The following is a 27871-nucleotide window of genomic DNA, read 5'->3' as shown; positions in this document are numbered from 1 at the left end:
AATTTTGTTAAGTATCCAAATCTTAAACGGGGTACTTTTTTTCTAGGCAAAATGCACTGGATCTTTTAAAATCTGCTTTGGGAATTTTCCACAATCAAACAGTTCTGGGCACTGGAAGGAGGGCTTAATTTCAGCCCAAAAATGAGATCAGAAAAATTCTGAGCTTACATTCCCTCTGACCAGTGAGCAAATCTGTAACACACAGTGAATAAATATGATTAACAATGAAACCAGCAATTTTAATTCTTGAATACATTTATTATGAAATATAAGGAAAAAAGACATGTAAAACATGTACATAGTCATCCAATGTGAGCTATGAGGTTGATGCTGAAGAGTAAAAACAACACAAAGCTGTCAATTTCCGTTCAACAATATAAAAAGCATAGAATTAAGCAAAATGGTATAATGGAGGTCTGGTAATAAATTTTATCACCAATTCCCATCACTTCAATTACCCATGGGTTGAAAATTTCTCATTCCACAAGAACATGATTCAAGTCAGGAAATTAAAGTAAATGCCAATGGGAACTGTAGCCAAGATATCAGAGACAGAAGAAAAAAAACAAAACAATCTGACTGAACTGCTCTTCCGTCTGATTTTCTTCTTCTTGAATTCAAGTAGCTGGAAATTCTTAATGATCTAGGTTCTTGAGCTGGAGGAATTTTCAACCCTCAAACTAGAGAAACTGTGATGGCTTGCTGTCACAACTTCCTCCACTTTTTATTATATACATGTACTTCACTTTACCCTGATCGCAGACTGGGTGGGGATAAACCCAAAATCAGTTATATATCTTTTCTTCATTCAGTAAGTGCACATACTTTCAGTGTGATAAAAGAATATTAAAAGTTTAGTGTCTGGTCTTTTTCCTCTTAATCTATAAAAAATTACGTGCAAGGAACTAAAAATGTACTTAAACAGCTAAATGTTCACCTCATCCTGGGCTTCACAACTTCAAATTTTTCCAACTCAGAATAGAGACTATAATAAATAATCAAAATTTCAGTGCTAGTAATACATTGGCTTTTCAGCACATTTGGAATGAAAATCATATTAACATTTCTTTTTACTACAGTACCATATTAATTTCAGCAAATGAGAGAGAAAAATCCCTTACAGTTAACACGATACAATGTAAATTCTGTCCACCCCTTGCGCATTTGTATGACCCAACTCTTAAAAGTTGATACCATTACCTTTTAACAGTTTGGAGGAAAATGATGAAATTTCATCTTGATCTGTTTTTGTAATGTTAAAAAATTACTTCAATCCATGATATGATATTAAAGGAAAAAGGAAATTGAAGGAGTTTTATATGCAAGGGCCATGACTGTGTAAAACTTAGATGAAAAATTATGAAAACACCTTGACCTAGGTCTTCACAATTTAAAATTACAGCTGTATACCTATGAGGGGTGTTATGGCAGGCTGCATGAACATGCTTAGAACTATATGCCTCTACACTCATATGGTGGGGGCATTTACCTTTTTTTTTTTATAAAAAAAAAATTCATCCATCTTCAAGGGGGGGGGGGCAGTGTATCTTTCTCTGCCATTTCAGTGTCACCAGCATCAAACTTATTGATCCCTAAAATCCATTTTTTGCTATCCTGCCATTTTCAAGTCAAAACAAGTGTACGCAATAATACATATTATTTCTTGTATTAAAAAAAAGTATATTTTAGGGTATAAAGTTTTGGGAAAGTGAAATGAGGCAAAACTTTAATACTATTTTTATAAACATAAAAATTTCAATTCTGATGTTCAGTGTCATTTTTGTGGAAAGATCTATTGTTTTTTTACAAATTCTGACACTATTAAAAAAATTATCTAAGTTCACAAAATGCAACTGTACATTTCAAGCTGCATCAAGTTTTGTACCTTCATGAGATTCATTTCCACATTTGAATCTCAACTTGATATGTAACATTATCATAGAGTAAACTTTGTAACCATTCAAAAAGCATCCACTAAAGTCCACTTGCACAGCCCATTTTATTAAGATTAATACTAAACAAGTCTCTTTTCTTTTGTCATCAGCTGAAACCATGGTAACACATCACAACATACAGTGCATATTGCATTTCACCATTCACGCATTTTCTTTCTTTTCAACACTGTCTGCAGTTAAGCACACCAGATATCTACTGCTTAATGAGCACTAAGCACAACAAAGATTTTTCAAGTCTCTAGAAATTTTGCCAAGTCAGCATTTTCAATACCCTACTTGCTTGAAATAGTCTCTGAGCCGTGAACAGACTAATGAACAATTGCCTAATTTATGATTTCCTACTATAACTCCGAATGCAATACACTGATTGGCTAAGTAGCCACAGCAAAAGAATTTTTCTTCTTTTGAATCGCTAGGAAGAATTCGGCTCACAAGAATACAACGATCTGTCTCATCATGCTTGCAGTAAAGATAACTTTTGCCGCCAAGCTTAATCCCTGAAAATTCTTTATCCACTCCTTGTATGATCTTCACTAATCTTTCCATCTCTGGCGGTGTAATTTCGTCCACGACTTTACCCATCACCGACCATTTGTTGCCATCAAGTCCAAAAATGCCAGCACCAGACATGTCACCTGGAATTAGTAACTGGTTTTCCACGTAGTCCTTCCAGCTCATGTTGAAATAAGCTGAAGTTAAATTAAGAATAAAATCATTAGATATTTGTGACAAAAAGTTAAAAATTATTTTTAAGCATCAAACTAAGAAAACCCTATAGAAACTAGAATCCTTTATTGCGATTGACATTTGTCTAGTCAATTTTTAATCAGAATCCTTTAATGCAATTGACACTTGTCTAGTCAATTTTTATTTCTCAAATTAATGATGATTAGACAATTTCTTGGGGTGGGATGGTACAAAAAAGAATTAAGACCAAATAACTGTACTTGATAGCAAGCTCTATTTGCCATTAATTCAGTGAAAGTACAAGTCATAAAAAATGTTTCAAGCAGTTCAATCCAAACTAACATGGTGTCTAACTAACAAAAATACCACAGACAAATAAAGCTAAATGCAAACAAGAAAAAGTCCTCACAGTATAAAAGAAAAAAGGGGTTCAGGGAAAGAAAATTTGTACATCGAAAACAGCATGTTTGAAATTATTTTTTTCTCTCAACAAATATGAACAACAAAATAAATCAATAAACATATGGTTCAAATATCTTTTTTTGTTCCCCCAATCACGAAATTCAGGTTTAATCAAGGGCAGAGTCAACATTTTGTCACAATTGAAGCAGTCAAGGAGATGAAAAAGGATATCAAAACCCTACAATGATCAAGGATATTCAAGGTGCATACAAAACCTGTATGACAAGTCCAACTGCAAACTGCACAGATCCAGATCTACTGTTGCATCATGGGCCAGGAGATCTGGTTCTGTGCAATTTGTTAGTAGTAATCAGTAGAACACACAACACAGACCATGATCTGCAGACACATTATGATATGGCAGAACAGGATCTTTGTTGCTTTCAGTTTGACTCATCTTATAGGCAAGCATATATGGTATACATTTCCTTGTCATCTGACAACAGTTAATGGAGAAATGTCTTAATTTCAAAAAAGATTTGTCTCAAGTCAGACAGGTGGACTCTGCAAGACCTGTGCTGGGCCAAAATGTGGATACATCAACTGCACATTACTGCAACATCATAGCCTTCCAATAGAAAAGCAGTCCATGACTGGCTCTGATTTGAGGCCTTTCCCTATAAAAAAAAAAAACACTACTACCGCTTTTAACACATTAACCCCTAGCGACGACTTTATGGGGCAGGAGGTAGTAGCCTACTGCTGAGCTCTGTAGCATCATGGTTATGCAAGATACACTAAAGTGGGTCGTATTATAGAAAAGTAGACATGTAGCTCTACAATGATGCCAAATAATCTGGAATATCCAGATGCACTACAAAATACAGATAGAAAAACTGCACTTTTTGGACCAGACTTTTTTTTACCCAAAATTTGCCCATGGTCGGAATCTGATTTTGTGTCTGATTTTAGACTTTTTGGTCTCAGATCTAAGGCAAACCGATATGAACTGCAAACAGACAGATGAGCCTTTGCAAAAAGTAGGATAAGATGGGCATTTGGAATAAAGAGTGGTCTCCATACAAAAATAATGGCTCCCTTTAGCAAAAAAAAAAAAAAAAAAAAACAGTCCAACTTTTACCCTTCTGCTCATGCACAAGTCAAATAGCCAATGAAAATCGATGTTTCTAACACCACTAGACAGTATTTTATTAAAAGATGACCGGGATTTGGTGTTTTCTAGTCTATTCAGAAATAGCTTTTAAAATGTGTTTCCTACTCGATTTTTAGGCAAAAATGACAAAAAGCTCCAGGGGTTAATGTGTTAATAATCATCATCATTTTTTGCATTTGACCCAATTATAAGGTTGAATAGAAAACTATCATGACCCAAGTACTGTATGATATTGAATAGAATACTCCCATGACTCCAGTATTAGCTTGAATTACAATACTACCATGACCCCAGTATTACCTTGAATAGAATACCATGACCCAAGCATGAGCCTGAATAGAATACTACCACGACCCCAGTTTGAGCTTGAATAGAATCCTACCATTACCCCATTATGAGCCTGAACAGAATACTACCGTGACCCAATTATGAGCTTGAATAGAATAATACCATGATCCAAGCATGAGCTTGAATACAATACTACCATCACCCCAGTATTAGCTTGAACTGAATACTACCATGACCCAAGCATGAGCTTGAATAGAATACCATGACCCCAACATGAGCTTGAATAGAATACTACCATGACCAGAGGTTTGAGATTGAAAAGAATACTACCATCACCCCAGTATTAGCTTGAATTGAATACTACCATGGCCCAAGTGTACAGCTGAATAGAATACTACCATGACCCAAGTTTTAGCTTGAATAGAATACTAACTTGACCCCAGTATGAGCTTGAATAGATTACTACCATGACCCAAGCATGAGCTTGAATAGAATACTACCATGACCCAAGTTTTAGCTTGAATAGAATACTACCATGACCCAAGCATGAGCTTGAATAGAATACCATGACCCAAGTATTAGCTTGAATAGAACGTATTACAAACAGAACAACAAAAAAATTGTATTAATAAAAATAAATCTCAGACCACACATTCATGTCATATGAGAATAGAATACCACCATGACCCAAGTATGAGGTTTAATAGCATACTACCATCAGCCAAGTACAACCTTGAATTGAATACTACCATAACCAGATATCTTCAATCAAGTATGATTAAATGCAATGAAATTGCTTCTAATGTTTCAATATTAATCTTATATGGGGGGGGGGCAGGCGTGGGGGGGGTGAGTAGATGTACATGTACACAATATGTAACAGAGTCAGAGTCAGCTGCAGTGAAAGGAGTGCTGGATAAGCACTCCCTAATTGAAACATGCTTTAGTCATCAACTTTCAATTACTGCTAATACAAACAGACATTTCAGATGTCTCAATCAATTCAATGCATTAACAAAGCCTGCTTCTCAAGAGCTGTACAATTGTATTAATCCTTGTACATAACAAAACTGTAAACAGCATAGATCCAGACCTACCACTGTAAATGTACTGGTAGATCTGGGTCTATGTATTCTGTTTATTCCAATGTATAAACAAAGAACATGATCTGCAGGCCTATTATATCAGATCAGACTCCATAGTGTTGGATGTAAGGTTTGTAAACCATACACACGCATTATTATACTTTATCAATGTGAACACGCACAAAACTTCAATCATGAAAAGATAAAACAACACTGCGGCAAGCAAATGTCTATAGGCCAATTATTTATCAGTCAGACTGCACTTTAATTAAACTTATCAAATGTTCTCCTCGTAGCCCAGATTTTCAAATTAACTTGCCGCTGATATTCTGATAGAGAACTGCAGACATTTAAAGATCTTGGTAGAATTTTGGGACAGATTAGACCCCAAAAACTGTTTACTCAATATTTTCACTGCTTTTATATGCATATCATCCTCACGTTACTGTGTATGTGTGTGTGTGTGTATATATATATATATATATATATATATATATATATATATATATATATATACACACACACACACACACATATACACACATACATACATACTCACACATCTAGTCCAACTGCAAGTAACAGACCCTTATGTGCAATCATATAATGTATCAGCAGATCAGGGTCTATGTTCTTTGTTCTATGGATTACTCCTAACGTACTGTATTAACCCAGATCTACTGGCATATTATGCAATGGCAGATCTGGGTCTGTGCATGTTACAGATGAACTTGACTTATAAGTGAGTATATAATCAAAGCATCAGCAAGGGTGAAAGTTGCTGATTATGTGAGAGCTAAGTGAAATTTTATACTGCTTTATTAGGCTTGACACAACTCAAAAATGCATCAAATTGGAGATCATAATTTCTGGTAAAAAAATTAAAATAATATTAAGAATACTTCTAAACACCATGGGCTATTTCACATCAAAGTTACTCTGGTACAAAAATTCTAAACATTCCTAGAAATGGCAAAAGATTTCAAACACATGACTAATCCACTTGATACTGTCTGCTTGTCTATCAGTTGCTGACAATATGGGCTGCTGCAGTAGTCACATTCTTTAACAGTTGACATTAATTTTGATAGAATCAGGATAATGTTGTGGAACCAGCCTAGCTAAGCCAGTTAGGATAGCACATGATGTAGATATATTAGCATCACTTGCCCTGGCATTCAAAACCATGTACCATAAGACTTGCATACACTCATGTACAAAATGCTCAGGACAACAGCTTGGTTCTATCCAGTTTCCTTACATTTATATGCAGCAAGAGAGACACATTTCTCATGTACTTGGAAGCATTTAATGAGACTCAAAATAACACAGGAATATTCATTAAACCCACCCACACCAATGCTTGATGGCCAGTCACTTACATAAATAAAGCACTTTTTAAAGATTGTGGACCATTTTAAATTAAGAAAATATAAGCAATAAGCATGAAATTATTATGAGCCAAGCACCTGCTGTTAGAAGAAAAAAAAATTGCATTTATTTATTGTGTACAAAATTTGTGCAGATTCTGTAGTTGATACAAACAACACATTTAAATACCAACTGTAATTGGCTTGAGACATAGATGCCCTTTCTATGAATATACTGGCTACCATGTATCATGTGCTGAAAAACTGCATGAAACCCCACAAAACGAAAAAAATGATAAAATTTAATACATCACTTCGACTCCGGTTGTCTCAGACAATAATACCAGACATGAGTGTACTCAATCTTACATGAAATAGCAAGTGAAGCTAGTAGTGTGGTTAGACTGGAAGGCTTTTAATGAGAACCACAGGTGCTGAAAACTATTTATCAATGTGAATGTAATATAAGATTCCACTCTCAATGGTATGTGAATTTTAGTAATACAGAAACTAGGAGTTACCACTTAAACCCTTTAGTTATCAAACAGTGTGAGCAACAACCTGAAATATAGTGAAATTCAAAATTGTAAAGAAAAACACTCTTGACCAAAATCTTCATCTGAAGTAGTAGTTATTGTTGTTGTTGTTGTTGTTGTGGGGTTTAACGCCATTTTTCAGCACGATAGGCTATACATGGCGGCCAGTATTAATGGTGGAGGAAGAACCCGGAAAACCCCGGAAAGAACCACCGACCCACGAGAAGCTACTGGCAGGCTTTCTCACATGCCCACATTGGCTGAATCTTAGACTCGAACCGCCGCAGACAGAGGTGAGATGGCAGTGATCCGTAACGAAGAGCGCTTTAGACCACTCGGCCACTCGGGGCCCCAGTAGTTATTGTAAATGAAAACTGTTGAAGTTTTGGTGCCAATTTTGAGCTCAAGACCTCTCATGACTATATATACCTTTACTCATGCAAAACTGTCATTTCTTCTGTCCATCCAGGTGATTATTTTTCCTGAACAGATCTTTTATGTCAAATTAAGAAAAATGTGTTTCTAGTTACAGTGAAAATAAAAAAAAAACATGAAGGTAGATGGGTTGATATTTATAGGTTTAGTCTAGACATTTAAATAAGGCATAAACTATTGTAAAAAATTCTTCTGAAATTATTATTTTTCTCAAACCCCACCCCAAAGAAGGGTTGGCTGGAAAAACAGGGTTGATTAGGTATCCAGAGCCACACATGGGGGGGGGGGGGGCTTAGTAGAATTTCAAAACCTAACCTTGGCTAACAGGGTACATATTAGACTGACCCCTTTCGCCCATGAATGCATACCCCTCCCCCTCAAAAAAAGGATAAAAAGACTATAGTTACAGTTGGCTTTTGACTGGTATTTGTGCTTCTTTTTTCAGATCAAAGGATTCTGTAACATTTTGATCATTAAAATGAAAGTACAACACAAATATTGGTGTATCACATTGTGAACATAATAAAATAGTATAATATGTGTGTGTGTGTGTGTGTGATTTGGATTTTTAACATAGCTTTAACAATGTTTCAGTCATATCGCTACAATGTCTGCAGTGTGGCAGTTTGTAGTAATGATTAGTACTGGGGCATCATGCTGCAGACATGTAGCATGATGTCCTTCCCAGTCACATTATCCTGACACCAGGCTGACCAGTCCTAACACTAACCTCTGAATGCTAAGCAACAGGTAAGGCAGCTGTTAATACCATTTTTGTAAATCTTTAGTATGACTCGGCCGGGGATCGAACCCACGACCTCCCGCATCCGAGGCGGACGCTCTAACCACTAGGCGATTGGAGTGGTCGGAAAAATAATAATAATGTAATAAATAAATCAGCAAAATATTAAGGATGGTTTGCATTTAGTACTTCGTATGCCACTCCAAAATTTATCTCCATGTTTCTTTCCAGATCTGTACTGTCCAGAGAGAGAATATTAGTACTTAGTTAGAGACAAGGAGCCAGTCTATTCCTCATTGGCAACATGGCGAGTTGCCACCTTGCACGTCACAACAATTCTATACGACAGCCATGTTTGATCAGATTTTCTTTGCTATCATTGAGGAATTAGTCAAAATCTGAAAAAATACCAAAACCCTACGGTAAAGGCAGTTCTTTGAGTTATTTAATGCATTCACCAGGCTAATTAAAATTCCGTACATGTACTGCATCTATCAGTCCAATGTTTTGTATGTGCCAAGTAAAATTCAATTCATGAGCATTTTTATGTGAATATAAGGACTGAACTCGGTGAACAGAGTATGCCCATTGCCAAAAAATCAAAAGACACTCAATTTCACTGGCTGACGGAAATGACTTGCTAATTTTGATTAGCTTGGAAACTAAATAAAAGCAATGGTTAATGATCACGGATAGAATATATAAGATGAAATCTTCATCAAGAACACTAACATCTTTTTGAATTTAGTGTACAGGGGGAAAACATTCCACTCAATTGTCCAAAATAAATTCCAATGGCAAATGGTTTCTTGTGCAAAAGAAATCCAAATCCAAATTATCAGTAACAAAGTTTCAAGTACTGATGTTGTCAAGCAGGAAAACATGCAGTTCAGAAGTGTAATTGACTGATGCAGCAATGGTCAACATTATGTTTAATTAAAAAGTTTGTAAAGTACACTTAGACCTTAATTACCTCCAGTAGTTTCACAAACTGCATTTCCAAACCCTAAGGAACTCAATGGGTTCTTCTTGCTATCTTTCCACTTGATGTAATCCCTTGCCTTTTTTTTTTAAAACCTTTCAAGTGCCAATCATCTCTCCCACCAACAGACACACTCAAATCAACACATGATATCCAATACACGTAACTTTTGCCCCTCCTATATTTTGCAAAAGAATTCTGAATATTTATGGTTATTCTTCTGTGCTATTTAAACTCTTTAATAGTCTTACTGTCAATTTTATTTTTAATATGTATCATTTGTCGGATGCCATTTTTAAAAAAAGAATATCCTATATGCAACAACTTGATCATGCAGAAGCTTTGCATGAAAAATATATGCAGTTTAAAGCAGCCAATGTCCTGTAAAGTTAGTATGGTTCCCAACCAAATCCACTGATTCTAATATGAAACCAGGATTCAAATCAAACCTAGACAAACCAGTACCTGGATTTTACTACAGGAATTTTATCTGAGCAATTTTTTGCTATTATTCCATAACTTCGTACTTTAAGGGTCATTTCCATAAGACTTGCAGTCAAATCAAAAATGCTGGAAGGTCTATTAACATTGCTTTGCTCATATGACTTGACTTGAGTGTCCCAGGATTTTGTCAAGCAAAATTTTTCAAACTAGTAAATAAGTGGAAAATCTGATTGGATGCTAGAACATAGTCACAAAATTTGAAACTGACAGACAGATTATAGTGTAATGTGGATTTGGAAGTTGTAAAATATAGTATTTGTTCCAGAAATATTCTGCACATATTGTGAGAAAAACAAGATGTGCCTAAAAACGTACAATGTGTTATGGATACATGTCTGAACCCCCTTACATTAACATCATACCCCAAAAACATACAACAGTATCAGTAAAGGTTTGGGGCTGATTTATCAGACTACAATTAACCCTTCAGCTACGACTGCCACATCTAAGCGTCACCTGTAAATAGCTTCTGAACCCCACTGATGCATATATGCAGTGTGGATAAGCCTAGTTTACTACCCCAGTGTCGCTTATGTGCATAAAGTTCAGCAGTACTCGAAACCCCAGAGTCGCATCTATATGGACGTGACTGCTATGTTAACTAAACGTTGATTGGTTGAAAGTACAGAAGTTTACATATTTTTGATTATCATAACCAATGAGAGGACTGTTTACTCAACATTTTGATACAAATTTGAAAGCTGAGAGGTGAAATTTAGACACTGTCGGGGCTTTTCTGCACTTTATGAAAAACGTGTAGTCAAGATAAAGAAAAAAGATTCCAATTCAGATATGGCAACTTTAAAGGGTTCAGTGCAAGTGATATCAAAAAGTTTAATGGATCAGTCTTAGAAAATGGATCGGATATTGATATTAGTCCCGTTTCAGCACCAGATGAAAGTGATTTTGAATCGGATGGCAAGGAGGCGGACATAATCCCACTTGCACAATGGAGTCATGACCTCACCATGTTCGAGATCAATGATTTTTATTCTCATGTTGGTTCAGCAATCAAGCTTGAACTAAGCAGTGAGAACGATTTTTTCTCAAGTTTTTTTTCCTGAATGTCTGGTGGAAAAGCTTGTGAAAGAAACAAACAATTATGTCAAGAAAATGGGGGACCAAAAGCAAGACCTAAGGCTGAAATGGTATGAAATCAGCATCATGGAGAAATGGGCATATTTTGGAATATACATCGTCATTTATGTGTGGATAATGACTGTTTTGAGAGGTACCACTCTCAACTTTGTAATATAAAGTGGAAATATATGAATAATAAACACTATACAAGGTAAGGTGTTTTTTATTTCACTGAAATCCAGCAAAAACTAATGAATTAATGAATATAAATGTCACCATGTTTTCATTGTCAGTTGCTGTAGTCAGCCTTGATGATGCTCTAGTATTCAGCCTAGCAACCAGCCTCAGTAATCTCAGTAAGTGATATGATAGCACTCAGCAGTAGTGAAACTGCACAACAGCTGTAGTAGCTAAAGGGTTAACACATTAATCCCTGGAGGTTTTTGTCGTTTTCGTCAGAAATTCAACTAGGAAATGCATTTTGAAAGCTATTTCTGAATAAATCCTAATAAATCTACTTCCAGGTGATTTTTCCAATAAAATAAATGCCTAGTTGTGTTAGAAACATCATTTTTCATTGGCTATTTGGATTGCACATGAGCAGAAGGGTAAAAGACCCATTATTTTCGTATCAAGACCACTCTTTATTCCTAATGCCCATCTTATCCTACTTTTTGCAAAGGCTCATCTGTCTGTTTGCAGTTCATACCATTCCGCCTTAGACCTGACAGTCTAAAATCCAGACACAAAATCAGATTCCAAAAAATGAGTTTTTTCCCTCTGTATTTTGTAGTGCAACTAGAACTTCCAGATTATTTGGTATCATTGTAGAGCTACATCTGTCTACCTTTCTATAATACCACCTACTTTAGTGTATCATACATGACCTTGACGCTACAGAGCTCGGCAGTAGGCTACTACCTCCTGCCACGTAAACTTGTCACCAGGGGTTAATGTGTTAACAAGGATTTTTTTATTTTTTTTACAAATCATTAAGGAATAGCTAGATTTGTAATTTATGTACAATGTTGATGCACGAGTGATTAAATATGCAAGGAATATTCAAATTTGGTGATGTCATCAAAATAGACCCAATAACACATTAACCCCTGGAGGTTTTTGTCATTTTCGTCTGAAATTTCGAGTAGGAAACACATTTTGAAAGCTGTTTCTGAATAAATCCTAATAAATCAACTTCCAGGTGATTTTCCAATAACATAATGCCTAGTTGTTTAGAAACATCATTTTCATTAGCTATTTGGCTTGCACATCAGCAAAAGGTAAAAGTATGCACACCATAGAAACAACCTTCTTGCAGCAAAGGTGAAAAGGAAAATGAACTCTTAAGATCATACATCCAGTTGAGTTTATAAATTTTATCATTACTTTATTACACATTATAGCAATACCAAACATAATCAAAACAGTACAAGTTTTACCTAAATTGTTGATATTCATCAAGCATGGCTTACAAACTGAATTTCGTTTTGGGGCTATAAAAAAAAATATACAGCAAATGAAACGAAGCAAGGTACAACAAACACGTTGTCAATGGCTTACATACAAATGTCAGCTGCCAGACTAACATGCAAATTGGGGGCACATAAAATGGTTCAAATAAATGGCACTCCTGGTTATTTTATACCTTGTACACATCGAAAAATCCTGGTAAATATTGCAGCGTTGATATAGTTTAGGAAGGCTCGCGGAAAGGATACTAAAAATGATCTAGCTTCATAAAATTTTCATCTCATTGGTCATGAACCAGTATGCTCATACACTGTCCAAGTCTCCACAAGCCAGGCACTGGTACAACAACAAAGTCTGACATGCAAATATTTACTACCATGCATGAAAGCAAACAAACACAAAACAGAGGAAAAATTGACGAAATTAATCCAAACTAAAGATTCAGATACCTATATACTATATTCTTCATTGAATCAAATTATTTATACACATTTTTAATTTATTTATTTTTTGCAGGGCTGCATAGACAATTTAGGTCATTTGGGCACCAACCCTGATAATGTTTAAATGGGGGGGGGGATTCTGCTCATAATTGGGGACTTTCAATAGGGCATCAAAAAAGTAACTAATAAGGAAAAGAGAACCAGAGAACTGTCTATCTGTGTTAAAATATGAAAATGAAAAGCATATTCTCTTTCTTAACTCATATTTTAAGTGGGTTTTTTTCTTCTTCTACACTTGCAAGTAAAATCCCACACCAGGTTGCATTCCCATCATATAATGATGGCTGTGTACATGTTCTGCTGCAAGTTTTGAAAAAAATGCATCCAGTAACGACGTTATTTTGAAATTGTAACAAGGAATCATGAATCAGAATACTTGCGAACATGTATATGTGCCAGGAGAGCCTATGTCAACCAATGAAATTCATCAAAACAAAACAAAACGGCATGGATCAAGATCAGATCTCATTGTATGATGGTGGTCATATAATGCAAGATGTCAATGCAGATATGAATGGGGGGGGGGGCAATGTCTTACTGCTATTAATGATCAGTGCTGTGTATCTCTATTCCAACAGCTTTGATGAAAACCGATGGCCAAAGTTTTACAGAATGGCAGTCCATATTGATACATTTTCAAGGCCATGAATCACTTCACTTTACTTGTACTTTACTTCCTCTGATGCCTTATTCTTTCCCGTTACAATCAAGTGGTTGCATTTATCAAACTCGACTTACCACCATTTCTGTGGGTTAAAGGGCAATGGTAGCAAAGGAATGCCCAAGCTGGCTGAACTAGTAGTGCATTTTCTTTAACAAAACAAATATGTCTAATCACATTCAGTTGTATGTGATTAGACATGTTCATTTCATTAAAGAAATTTCTGGCATGTTAGTTCAACCAAATTTGGCATCCTGAGCTACCAATGCTCTTTAGCAACAACAACACTGCACAGGAGTAAAATTATGTAAACTTTTAGATTTTGGGGAATAAAGTAGGCTTAATTCATGAAAATGTGCACCAAATTCATATTTTCTGCTTGAGTATACATGCAGAGATTCAATAAGTTTGTGAAATTTTCAAAAATTGCATTTTCTACTTATACCTTGTTTATGTATTCCATAATCACAAATATAACACAATGACATGTTTATTTGACACAAAAATGTATGCTGCAGTCATGCCATTAAAATAATTTTTCCATTTTCATCTTTTATGCTGATATTTAGTGTTAATTCATGTAACAGGTATCAGCATAAAAGTTCAAAATGGAAAAATTATACATTTTCGCAGGAAGACTAGCGAATTTCTCACCAAATTTCTGCGTCATTTTTGCTCAGCCATCATGAATGAAAAGGTCTTCTTAAAAATTTGTTGGCATTTTTAAAAATTCAGGATTCTGGGCAAAATATCGGGAAATCTGGATTTTCAGATATTTTTTAAAGAAAATTTTGGAATGCTCCAGAATAAATTGGGAGCAGTGGTAGGTCTGTATATACCTGCTTTATGTAGCATGATGTATAAACAGTAAATATAAATCATTTTGCCAGTTTAAACAGCAACAAGCAAGGAGACCTGGTAAAACCACCATTTTACCTACTACTTAAATGGCTGACAATAGCTAGTGAGATGTGTTTGAAGACTACAGTGGGCGAGCCAAATGTGTTAATTTGGATAAGTAAGATCACGAAGTGGAACAACTCAATACAGGTAAATCAAAATGATGCTGGATGCATTCAGGAGAACAAAAAGTTATTATATATCATTGCCATGAGAATGTTTAAGCCATCTGTAATAAAGAACAGCAATGCTTCTCTGAAGTCTGATTTTACTCCATACATAAAAACAGCAAAATTATTTCAACTGTTGGAATAGTGTTAAAGTGTGATTCATTTTTTAAGTCGATTTAGGAAACAATTATCAGCAAAGTCAGCAAAAATAAATTTCAGAATTCCTGGTTGATGGAGTTTAACTTTATGAAGCATGGTAGCAAAAACTAAGGGGAAATGGCCTTTACATATTTGCACATAATGCAAATAAATATAGTGACATAAATACATCATTCCTCTGTGCGCAAAGTATGTCGAAGTAATTCTCTTTATCATTATTCACTTTATCTTTAATCTTGTTAAAATACAAACTATTAATTGCTTTTCTGGATGATTTCAGCAATGAAACAGACTGACTGAAAGACAAGAATAAGTACAGGCTTTTGTTTGCACAGCTGATTTGTGTCAATTAATTATTAACACTCAAACTGGGCAGAGGCATTGTTATTATTTTATTACCTGTTAAGCCCCTATTAAACTTGAAAATTTTATGCCTCCCTGCTCAATTGAAATGGTCAGTCCCAAATGTGATGCATGTTCATTTTTTTAAAATAGAGACAAGCATATTTCCTGATCAGACTGCATCAGATACAGTACTGACAATGACAACATGGTCATCCACAACAACTCAATTCTGACCAAAATTTTCTCAGAGAATCAAACAAGTTTTAATACCAGTACCAACAAGAATCTACTGAGTAAAGTGATGGACACTAATGACATTTGCATTACCTTCAGCCACGCTAGTGAACCCTACTGAATTTATATATGAAGTGTAGAAACTGCAATGTTGTGTGACAAGTGATTAAAAAAAAGGGAAACATTTTAGGCATATGGAAAATGGAGTTACGGCTTGTGATTTTTTTAAAGTCACCAGCTCTGGGCCAATCTTTAAACATTTCTTTTTCTTTAAGCACTGATGTCAATTCAGTGTAAAAGGAAGGTGTATATCTTTTATTCTTTTCAACAGAAAATGCACAAGCATTTTTAGCTTCCTGCACAAGATCATCAACTGGTGAGCACTAATTAATTATGATTATTAAGTTTCACTCTTGACAGGCTGTCAGTAGTTTTATAGTCCAGATTTTCCCTTAAATCACTTAATTTTGTGAAGAATGGAGATTGTCTACTCTGTATAATTACAATAAGGCAATGTCAAAAACAGCCATGCACAGTCTGCAAGAAAGGTCAAAAAGTTCATTTTGCCTGTGGCTTGGTGTTTAAGGATGCTGACTGAAAATACTCCTCCAATCTATGTTCATCATCAGGAGATATTATCAGAGTTAGACATGACATGCAATCCAGTTTCATATTAATTAATGGGGGGGGGGGGGGTTTAGCATGCCATGGCATTGGGATAAATTCCATGCTTCTGCATTTTGACATTAAATCAACAATATCAACTGCTTTTAAGTATTCCTCTAAAAATGACCTGAACAATGCAATAACAATTAAACAATATACCAAATCAAATTTCCTATTAGAGTGTTTCCACCTAAATAATTATTGGATTGATCTCTCATTTTTATTTCGCCTCTGCCAAAGATCAGCTTAAAGTCATTGCTATCTTTGATCCCTTTATTACAATATACCACTCCATAAAATATCCTGCATTTTACCAGACACTATCCATATTATAACAGTAACTTAAAAAAATAATAACTTCACATGTATTCATGTCAGCTTCCATAATCTGATTACTCAAACATTCCAAAAGTACAATATTATCGGTCCCAAAGACTGGTTTGAATTGGTTTCTATACTGTGGGGATACAATCATCAATGCACAAATATACCAATTTTTGGGGTCCCAAAATCATCCTGATAATAATAATAATAATATATTTTTCAAAAGCCGTAGAGTAGATTTCAGTCATAAAACAGAATATGCAATGGAAGGCTTTTTATAACTGTTTCTGTCCCACTGCTAAAAGAATCACATGTATGTTGATAGTATGAAACAAATTAAAAGTTAATTTAATCAAGTTAAAACTGAACTATCATAACTGTCAAAGATAATCTCAAAACAATCAAACCTTTATTCAGCTGTACTCACCTAAGTGTTAGCACTTCCCAGTTCATTTTGATTTTGTATGCTATTACTGGCTGATAAGGTTTGAACTGTAGGCTTGCAAATGTATCACTAACAAGACTCACAAACAGTTGAAAGTTCATTTTCAAGCTTCTTCAAGTTGCTCTTGTTCAAAGATACCATGATATTGTCTGCTTCTGAGAAACCTTTTGTTTTGATTTGACATACTCGGTGTATCACAATGAACATGAACTTGTCGTATGTCCAGCAAAACTTGATACACCCCTTAGGCATGCTTTTAATCGAAAAAATATGCCTACAACATTTCATTAGTGGGTATCAATCAATGTCATTGATGCCACCAGCAATTAGCCATGGTTGCAAAAGGTGGTAAAAATACTGTAGGCTGGCGAAAAAATACTTTAAAACAATATGAAAACAATGCAGATAACAAAGTGGCAACTGTCAAAACAAACAAGATTATCTGATTTTTGTAGCACTATTAGTGCATTACCATTTGCTTCTGTCGCTCAATAATGTTGTGTCTCCACCCCAGATTTGGAGGGCAAGGGACAGTGTCCCCCGCTGTTCTGATTCTATGTGCAACAATCCATATCCCTCTGCCATTTAATGGTAGGGAGCTTGCATAGCGTGATTTCTGGGATGATTATTAAACTGTCATGGCTCTCAAACTGTAATATGTCTAAATAACCAGTGCAGAAAGTGCAAATTACATTTCCTGGGTCATCATTCAGCCCTTCATATTCATCCTCAGCATTTTCTGGTACTTCTTTTAAAGCCTCACATCTATAATCACACTCTCTCTCTTGTAATCATCTCATTTCTGCCATTTCATTGGCAGCTACATGCTGACAAATACTTCAAGGTTTACAACTGTTGCTACATAATACACTAAATAAATCAACAATGCAATAAATATTAGAAATATTATTTTGGTGCAATTCTGATTTATTTATAGCATTGGCTAATATGACCTTTTCCAATTGGTCAATACTTGCCTGATATCATATACCTTTTGCTATCACCAGTTACAAAATCTGTGCATGGGTTAAGTGCATTGTTGTTGTTGTTGTTGTTGTTATAGGGTTTAACGCTAGGGCATAACCGATTAGCATTTTTCTACTGATTTCCGATTCCGGATTTTGGGCATGAAATTTTTCCGATTCCGGATACGATTCAATTAATCGGAAATGCTAAATTAAAAGGTTTTTCAAATTAACTTTTTAAACCGTGTTACACACGTTTTGCATATCACACCGATGTCACAAGGGGAAGGATATGGCAGGACTATAGCAAAATGCAACGAAGTTCAAAGCCACAAAGAATCCATGAAATTTTTTATTTTTTTGCCAGTTCCGACCCATTCTTTGTTCAACAATTAGTTGATCTTGCCGCCAGGCTTTTATTTTCCCGCCTTAATCATTTATGTCGGCAAGTGGCCAGTTCCATCCTGTACTTTATTCAACAATTAGTTGATCTTGCCGCCATGCTTTAATGTCGCGGTCAAATAAAAATAAAACAGGCTTTTGTTTGGTCCTATAAAGTTGGCCTCTTGCGGAATCATTTTCTTTTAATACCTCATTAGCATGTGTCAATGTATTCAATATTATGCCTTCATTATTGAGGATGTTGACATAAACGGGTAGGACTGTATTATATATTTTAATAAATTTAAATCTTTCGGTCTAACTCAAGTATTATCGTTTCACCCCGTTGTGTTGACCATATTGGACTTTTCTGACTTCTTATTTAACTTTATTAACGCACTATCGAATGACACGCAGTGTTAGACACGGTGCTATAGAAATTCAACTTTATTATTTTTATTATCCGAATCGGTCGTTCCTGCCTTGTTCGACTCCGATTAATCGGAAGTTCATACTATCCGGTGGAATCCAATTTCCGGATCAAAAGTCGGTTATGCCCTATTTAACGCCATTTTTCAGCACAAGATAGACTATTAATGACGGCCAGTATAACTGGTGGAGGAAGAACCCGGAAAGAACCACTGACCCACGAGAAGCTACCAGCAAGCTTTCTCACATACCCACATTCGCCGAGCCCGAATCTCGAACCCACACGCAGACAGAGGTGAGATGGCAGTGATCCGTAATTGTGAGCACTTTAGACCACTCGGGGCCACTGTTAATTACATTGGAATTATTAAATCTGAGCAAAGACTACTTTGGCTATAATCACAATAATTCCCTTGAAAAGTTGCATTATAAGCATTTATTGTACCTCATCAAGTGAAGGACATTGGTAAACAGATCAATTAACCATTAAAGTGATTACCAATTTGTATTTGATAATCTTGGAAAGGATTAAAGACACTCAATAATCATGGTTGGATTAATCATTACTATGAAGCAACTCTCTTGATAATCTGACGGATTATACTATATGTACAATCTGACTGAAATCAGATCTCCAGTTATACATGAAGCTCGAACAGTGACCGCTTTTATGGGTCATGTTCTGGGAACCTATTTTATTACAATAATCACTAATTTTATCAGCTAATCAGAGAACTCTTATATCTTCGCTTTTGGAGACTGAGCAGTGAGGATGAAGAGCATGAATGTATACCGAATGATTTGATTCACCATCAGATTTTTTAAAGCTGCATTTCCATTGGATAATTCAGAGGTCACCTGAACATGAACCCTAAGTGGTCATCGTCAGATCTTCATGCTGGACAGCAGAGATCTGATTTTAATCAGATTGACTATATTGGATCAGAAGTAATTTGGAAAAGACTCGAAAGACATTCAGGGATTATGGTTGGATTAATCTGTACTATGGAGCTCACATGATGTAAAACCGGTTTTGTCAAGTCTGTATTTAAAGTCAGTCAAGATATCTTAGTGTACATTATTTTTCAATGCTGAAATGTCAAAATATAAACAGAAACATAGCAATAAATTCAATACTGGACAGAAACATGAATTCCACTGGTTGAAATCAAGTTCAACATGACGTGAATATGCATTCTGCCAATCCTGTAAAGTCAATTTTAAGAACAACTTTCCAAATCCATCCAGATAGCAGAAATCTTGAAAAGGTCTGGCAGCCAGCCAGCAACCTAATCAACCAACAGGCAGGAAACAATTTAAACTTCTTGGTGGACCCTGTACAATTATATTAACATTACCACATTCCAGTAAAGACACTGAAAGGTCATTTTCTACTCCAAGGAAAATTTGGCTGACTCTACAAGAAACCTGGATACATTATCTCCTGTCTGGATCAACAATAAAGAGGACTGCCACAAATTCAGTCCCTGCAATAATCTAATAAGGCTGCAAATGTGTATGTGGCATACAAAGACAGCATGAAAGGCAACAAGTTACTGTGAAAGGACTGCTGTGATGAGAAGAGGTCAACATTTTAGTTGAGAAGGAAATTTGTTCAGCACTCATCATTTTTTTTATCCATTTGGCCTCCCCCCCCCCAATGTGTGTTTCCCATTGCAATGGTTTTAAAATTTGGGTAGGCAGGAAGATTATTTTAAACATTATATATATTATAATGAGTAATATATATATATATATATATATATATATATATATATATATATATATATATATATATATATATATATATATATAATGTACTAGGCACTTCAAGTACTGGACTAAACCAGCTGAATTTGATGCACAAATCAATTTATGGGAATTATTTAAAATTTTAACAGCTTGTTTTAAGACAATTTATATTATAAAGATATATATGATGACCGAAAACAAACACATTTGGGGGGGGGGGGCCTTTGCATGCTAAAAATAAGTCAATGAAAATCCTCCCAATTTGACGTCAAAACTCTCAACCAAATTATGCAAATCTCCCAACGTCTCCTACACTGACATCTCTGTTCCATCAACTGTATGGAAATCATCAAATTCTTCTGTGCGGCAGTGTGGCCATGTAACAGAGCGGCAATACAAGACTGTTTACCACGAGTGAGGACCTGTAAATCCGTACTCATATTTTCAGAACATACATTTTTTCCTCCACAAAATCTATACAAAACAGTATTGTATATTTCATAAGAAAGTTTCATGTCCTGCCACAACAGATTAAAAAATGTGATCAAACTGACAAAAAAAAAAGTTCTGCATGTCTGAAGCAGATGCATCCACATTGAAATCGAACTGATGGTAAGGACATTCTTAGCTACATGTATATAAATATATTACACAGTTAATGTGGGCTAGTACACACCATGTTAGAGAAGACTGTAAGCACTTGTCAAAAAAAATGTGTGTGTGTGATTCGATTTTGAACGTAGCTTTAACAATTTTTAAGCCATATGGCCACGATGTCTGCAGTGGGCAGTTTGTATTGATGTCTAGCACTGGGGCATCATGCCACAGACATGTAGCATCATGTCCCACCCAGTCACATTATTCTGACACCAGGCCGACCAGTCCTAACACTAATCTCTTAGTGCTGAGTGCCTAGCAAGGCAGCTGCTAGTACCATATTATAAGTCTATGGTATGACTTGGCCCAGGTTCAACTCTTCAACCTCCTGCACCCAAGGTGGACGCTCTAACCACTTAGGCCAGTGGAGCAGTCTTGACAGTCTGTACTGCCATTACTGCTTTATGCCCAAGAATTCAACTTGCATTTCAGAATTAAGCCAGTGTTGTCTCTTCTTGTCTTCATTTTAAATAGGAATGATTATCATTTTTAATTTAATTGTCCACATCTAGACGATTACATTTCCTCTGTTACAATAGGATAAATTTATGCTATTCACGATTGACATAGCAGCTAGCATTGTGCAATTTAGCAATTTTTACAATTCTGATATTGCATTAATGTTAATTACTCTCAATTTAATCAAGTATTTTAGTTTGTGAACAAAAATAAGCAATGTATTACATGTTAGTTTCGTCATTACATAAAAGTTTCTTCCTCAGCCAATTCAAAATATGCCACACAGTCAAAATAAGTAATGATTGCATAGTACTGGTATTTATCCCCTAGTTCGTGGATGAGGTACTAATATGAGCCTATATTTATCAATGGAACGTGTGATTCACACCCATAGCTTTTTCAGCATTGTCAACAATTCTGAAGGTGTTCCATATATATATTTAAAAAAATTAAAATATAGTCATCTCCTTTAATAACAGATTGCTGAAGTTAAATACAAAAATGTGCTAAACAATTTACCTTCTTCATTCAATATTTTCTTTTGGATGGTCTTATTAGTTCAAATGGTAACTACTTCCATTTTCAGCCTTGTTTCTTTGTGTGTCATTGAAGGACACTGCATCCATTTTTTTGGAAACGTAAACAGATTATAGTAAATATGGCATGAATCGAATAGTGTCATAAAATATCCAAATATTTGCACAGCATTTTGAAAACAAATTATGGTAATAATCTCATATGATCTGTCATGGTTGACATAAGTATGGTTCGCATAAACATACCAATATAAATTACCTCAATTTGGCTTAAAAAGTATATCACCCAAACGTTCCTGAAAGACATACCTCTAGTTTGGTCGATGTTAATTCATATCGTTTGTTCTGTCTTTGAAATAGTTTTATTTGCCCCACTGAAAGATATAGGATCACTTCGTAACCTCGATCACGTCGAGGCTACGATATCGTATCTATCGTTCAGCATTAACGACCTAAGGAAACTGGTGCAAACCATGTATTACATGGCTTTATCCGAAATAAAATTAACATAACAATATTTGATGATGTAATGTTAGCATAAAGCTAGGCTTCATTGTGTCCATTTTATATTGATATTATTACCTGTAAAAGTGACGATGTTGCTCTTCGCCTTTATCCATGCCCGTGCATCCTCCTTTCAAAATCAAGGTCATTCATAATACACCGACATCATGCTGTTACCCATGCAGTGATCCGTTTCTCTGCGGCCTATTTAATGACATTAAAACTGCGAAACGGAGTTGTTAGTCACAGTTAACACACTTTACATAAAGCGTCTTTAAGTAATTCAAGCTTTAACAACATGCTCAAAATTGCCAATAGCAACTAATACAACGTAAGCCATCACTCATTTACAATTCTATCCAATGTCAAGTTACGTTCCAAAAAATGTGCTGCACGACTCGCCGGTCTCAAGAACACTTCATCATACAAAACCTTCATCAGACATGACCTACACCACTTACCTTTACTTTTTACTTTCAATAAAATGAACAAAACGTTGATGAATAAATTCCGTATTTCGTAATTATGCCAGGAATGTAAGACAGTTTAGATTTCTCGTAATGGTTGCAACCGTCTCAATATGGCGGAATAAAATTAGCGTGCGCAACCAGCTAATTTTGTCCGACTCATTACTCATCCTAGATCCTGATTGGATAGTCTATAGAAAGAGATAAATGTGCGAAAACGATATTTTATAATCAAAGTTAACTTTTACTTTTTTATTAAAAGAAGACAGTATTGCATAGCCTTTTGAAACATTAGTATCTTTTTCAAATGATATATCATTACCATTCTATACTAGTACTAATATTAGTACCCTTGATCCTACCTCGTGGACAACCACAACGAATCACGTTGAGAATACGAAATCGTAGCGACATTCCATACCTGCTTAGTGTGTGTGTGTGATTTTGGATTTTTAGCGTAGCTTTAACAATTTTTTAGTCATATCTCTACGATGTCTGCAGTGCGGCAGTTTATTGTGATGTCTAAGCACTGGGGCATTATGTCACAGACACGAAGCATTATGTCCAAGCGGACCAGGCCTAAAATCTCTTAATGCTGAACGTCTAGCGAGGCAACTGTATGTACCATTTGTATAAGTCTTTGGTATGACTCTAACCGCTATGCCACTGCTTAGTATTTTATAATACGCGCAATACGGTGCGGATGCTGAAATAACGGGGCGATTGGGCTGTACTGAGGGGAGGCGACTTCACAATTTGGTAGACGATTGATTGGAGAATGAACAAATGGATGAAGTAGATAAGAATGATGCAAGAAATTTGTGAATAACCAGCTGGGCGATTATATATCAAATGATTGGAGACCAGCCTTGAAATGTGCAAGGTCTGGTATATTGGTTAGTTTAGGAGCAGTCGACTTTAAATGCATAATAGGTTTATTTTTCACCTAAAAAATTGAACGAAATGTAATAAACAAACTATTATTTTATTCTTTACTTTCTATGTTTTATAAAATTATAAATATATTGGTCAAAAGATTTTTATTCTTATATCATATCACCAAAAGGCGTGTGTAGGCACATCTTGGCTCAATTCAGCCCCACACCTGCAATGATATTATCTGGTTCTTGAGGGGATGATATCGACTATTCATTAAAACAAATTTGCACATAGTGTACAGTTTATACACTTACCGATATTTCTCGCGGCTGTTGAGCAATCCTTTTTTTTTTCTTTTTCTTGACGACTGTAAATCCACGTGGAATGGCACAACCCCTTGTCGTGTAGCCCTTTTGTTCGCGCTAGAAATGTCAGTAGTGAAAGGGGATACCGTAGCCTCAATGGGAATTAGCATTACAGACCCCCCCCCCCCCGAGACACTATAGCCTCAATGGAAATTTAACATGGAGAAAAATCGTGGGACACTATAGCCTCAATGGAAATTTAACATGGAGAAAAATCGTGGGACTGTTGAGCCTCAAGAGGAATTGAACATGGGAATAGGGGACTGTATAGCGTCAAAGGAATTTAAACAGGGTGGGACTGTATAGCGTCAAGGAAAATTGAACATGGGATTTTTTTAAAAAAAAAAAATAAAAATAAAAATAAAAATAAAAAAGGGGTAGGCAATCGAAAGTCATTCTCTTTTCGAGAAATGTGGGTGGCCCTGAAAAGGGCCTTTGGGTTTCTTCTGCTTCTAATTTCTTTTATTTCTCCACCAACTTCTTATTTTCTCTCCTACACTCTTTCTCTTCTTTTCTTTCTTTTTTTTCTCCTCCTCTTCTTTCTTCTTCTCCTCCTCTTCTTTCTTCCTCTTCTCATTTTCTTCTTCTTTTTCAATTTTTTCAGTCCATTCTCTTATCCTTATCCTTTCCTCTTCATCCTCCTTCTCCTCCTTTATTTCTTTCATCACACCACTTATCATGTCCTTTACTTTTCTTAAGTTATTAATCTCCATCTTTACTCGATGGGGACTATAAGAATAGTGGTCTTCATTTAGTCTCACTAGCATTTGTTCCATCATGCCCAAATTGTCCAGGACGTCTTGTAATGTTTGCATTTTATCCAGGTGGTTTGAAGCCATCTTCTCTGTAGAATGGTTTGAACGACGAATACTGTGGGTTCTTATACGAAAAGCGCGGACGTGACGGAAAACATCCCCCTAAGACATAAAATTGATATTACCTAGTTCATGACCAAACAACGCGCGGACGTGAAGGAAAACATCCCCCTACTTTCTCATGTCATATAATATACTATCCACATAAGTGAAGCAACATTTAACAAACCCCAAATCTACTATTTACACACGCAAATCATTAAAACAAAATCCATAATCTACTATCCACACAATCGTACGTGAGCGGTTACAAAACCCAAACTATACTCTCCACATACGCTAAGAAACAATAAATAAACCCATAATCAACTATTCACACAAACGTACGTGAGCGCTTACAAACACAAACGCACAAACACATACCCTCACACAAAAAAGAGTCAGTGTTTATATTCACACTACTCTACATACACACATTGGCAAATCGATGGTTATTTCTTTTTTAGAGTATTGGGTAGCCCTGAAAAGGGCTGTTGGTTTTTTTTAACTCCAGATGCACCTATCTAATGCTGGCACCTTCCTGGCCTGGCGCCACACACACATCTTCTTCCCCAGTCTCCTTTCACCTTTTTTCTTGGGAGAGCAGAGGCGGGATATGTGGCTTCAGAATCCCAATTTTCTGTCTCTGAGATTCTGAAATTTTCTCTCTCTTTTTCCTCCTCTTCTTTTCTTCTTCTTTCCTCCTCCTCTCTCATCCTTCCCACTTCGACAATAGCCTCCGCGGCCAGTTCGTTCAACAGGCGCCTGGCATATTCCAGGTGCATCTGGAGTTCTAGCAGTTTCACAATTCTGGTGTTCATTCTGGTGGTGTTGATCAATCAACAAGGGTAGCTAGACTGCCGAACGAGTTTCAATTTATAGTGAAAGCGCGGACGTGAAGGAAAACATCCCCCTAAAAACATAAAATTGATCTTACCTAGATCATGACCAAAACAACGCGCGGACCTAAAAGAAACACTCACTCACTTTTTTATACTACCCATTCCTATTCTAAAAAATTTTCATTAATCACTTCAATATACTATTCACGTACGCAAAGCAATCCAATCAAACACCCAAATCTACTCTCCCCACACCTCTAACAGCAAAAAAAAAGACATGATCTTAATCTACTATCCACACCAACGTACGTAAGCACTTACAAACACACAATCTTATACACAAACACATACCCTCACACAATAAAAAAAGAGTTAGTGTTTATATTCACACTACTCTACCTACACACATTGGCAAATCGATGGTAATTTCTTTTCTAGAGTATTGGGTAGCCCTGAAAAGGGCTGTTTTTTTTTTTTTGTTTTTTTTTTTTCTTTGCTATGGCAATCTTTTAGTTTCTAAGAATGCGTCGTCCTCTGAGGATAGACTTTCTGACGATAGGTCTGCTTCTTCGGAAAGAGAAGAAGAACTCTTTGGTGTCGATACGACAATCGACAAAGCCTCTCTCAGGTTCAGGTTCCTGCTGCTGCTGTTCTTGTTGTTGTTGCTGTTGCTGCTGTCTCTGAAGTCTGTACTTCTCTGTCCTTTCTTCTTTCTCCCTGTTCACTTCTTCTCTGAAGAGCTCTTCTATCAGGTCTTCAGTGACTTTTAACATTCTCACATTCTCTACCTCTTCAGCTTTCGGTATCAGACTGTGTCTGACCCTATGCAAATTCACGCAGGCTTCGTTTAGCTTAGATAGTTTGGAGCACATCTTCGTAGGAGGATGAGTCGACAATGGATGGTTAGACTGGAAATTACCCCGGTTATTAAAGTCAAAGCGCGGACGTGAAGGAAAACAACCCTCCACGGTTTTCGAGCCGGAACGTTCAATGAGTGACATGAGAGGGATAGTAAGAAGTCAAAGAGCATGAATCAACATTCTTATAGCCAAACAAACGACAAAGGCATTTTTTTTCAAAACACAACATTTTTTATTCAAAAATCACTTAACACTAACCATCAACTCTAACATTTTTAACAATAATCCAACATTATAACATCAAACATTTTTTCTAATCACAAACATTTTTTTCAATTTACAGTCTACTTTAAACAGGGCTGACAACGTTGTGAATGAAATTGTGATTTCCACTGTTGGAAGTCATTAGGCCATTGATGGACACTACGTTTCCTAGCTTGAGACAAAAGATAAGCATAATGGTCACAAAACCATCGATCTACTTTCACATCGTTTTTAGAAGAAGAACGAGGATCAAAATGAGTCACTAAATGTTCTAAGGAATAGCCCAGGCTGCGATGATGCAGAAAATACACACAATATTGTCCACACACCAAGAAATCTGTGCCTTGTAATTTCACATTATTGAATCGGGTGGTTTGAGCATTTCTTCTCATAAAGTCGATGATATCGTCTTCCAAAGGGGGCAATCCATACGAATCGAAATATTCCACACATCCTTCTTGAGGAAAGTAAACGGCTACCCAGTGGGTTCCTGGGAGATGACTGTCGTCCGTGTTGATCACATAAGCTAGATGGTCTTGA

The 27871-nt window shown here is 35.9% G+C and overlaps 1 long non-coding RNA gene across 1 annotated transcript; it reads right to left on the bottom strand.

Annotated features, from left to right (window-relative positions):
* Nucleotides 1–237: 237 nt before the first annotated feature.
* Nucleotides 238–23438, bottom strand: LOC149791433 (uncharacterized). The gene is made up of 2 exons (XR_016423356.1): nt 23262–23438; nt 238–2644 (listed from the first exon to the last, which is right to left on the bottom strand). It is a non-coding gene; the product is annotated as an uncharacterized LOC149791433 (long non-coding RNA).
* Between the last annotated feature and the right edge of the window lie 4433 nt (nt 23439–27871).

The sequence above is a fragment of the Sinohyriopsis cumingii genome, chromosome 9, assembly GCF_028554795.1.
Source record: "Sinohyriopsis cumingii isolate HCF-2022 chromosome 9, ASM2855479v2, whole genome shotgun sequence".
NCBI classification, from domain to species: domain Eukaryota; kingdom Metazoa; phylum Mollusca; class Bivalvia; order Unionida; family Unionidae; genus Sinohyriopsis; species Sinohyriopsis cumingii.
Note: the sequence above shows the minus strand (reverse complement) of the source record. Positions and strands in the feature narration are given on the sequence as shown.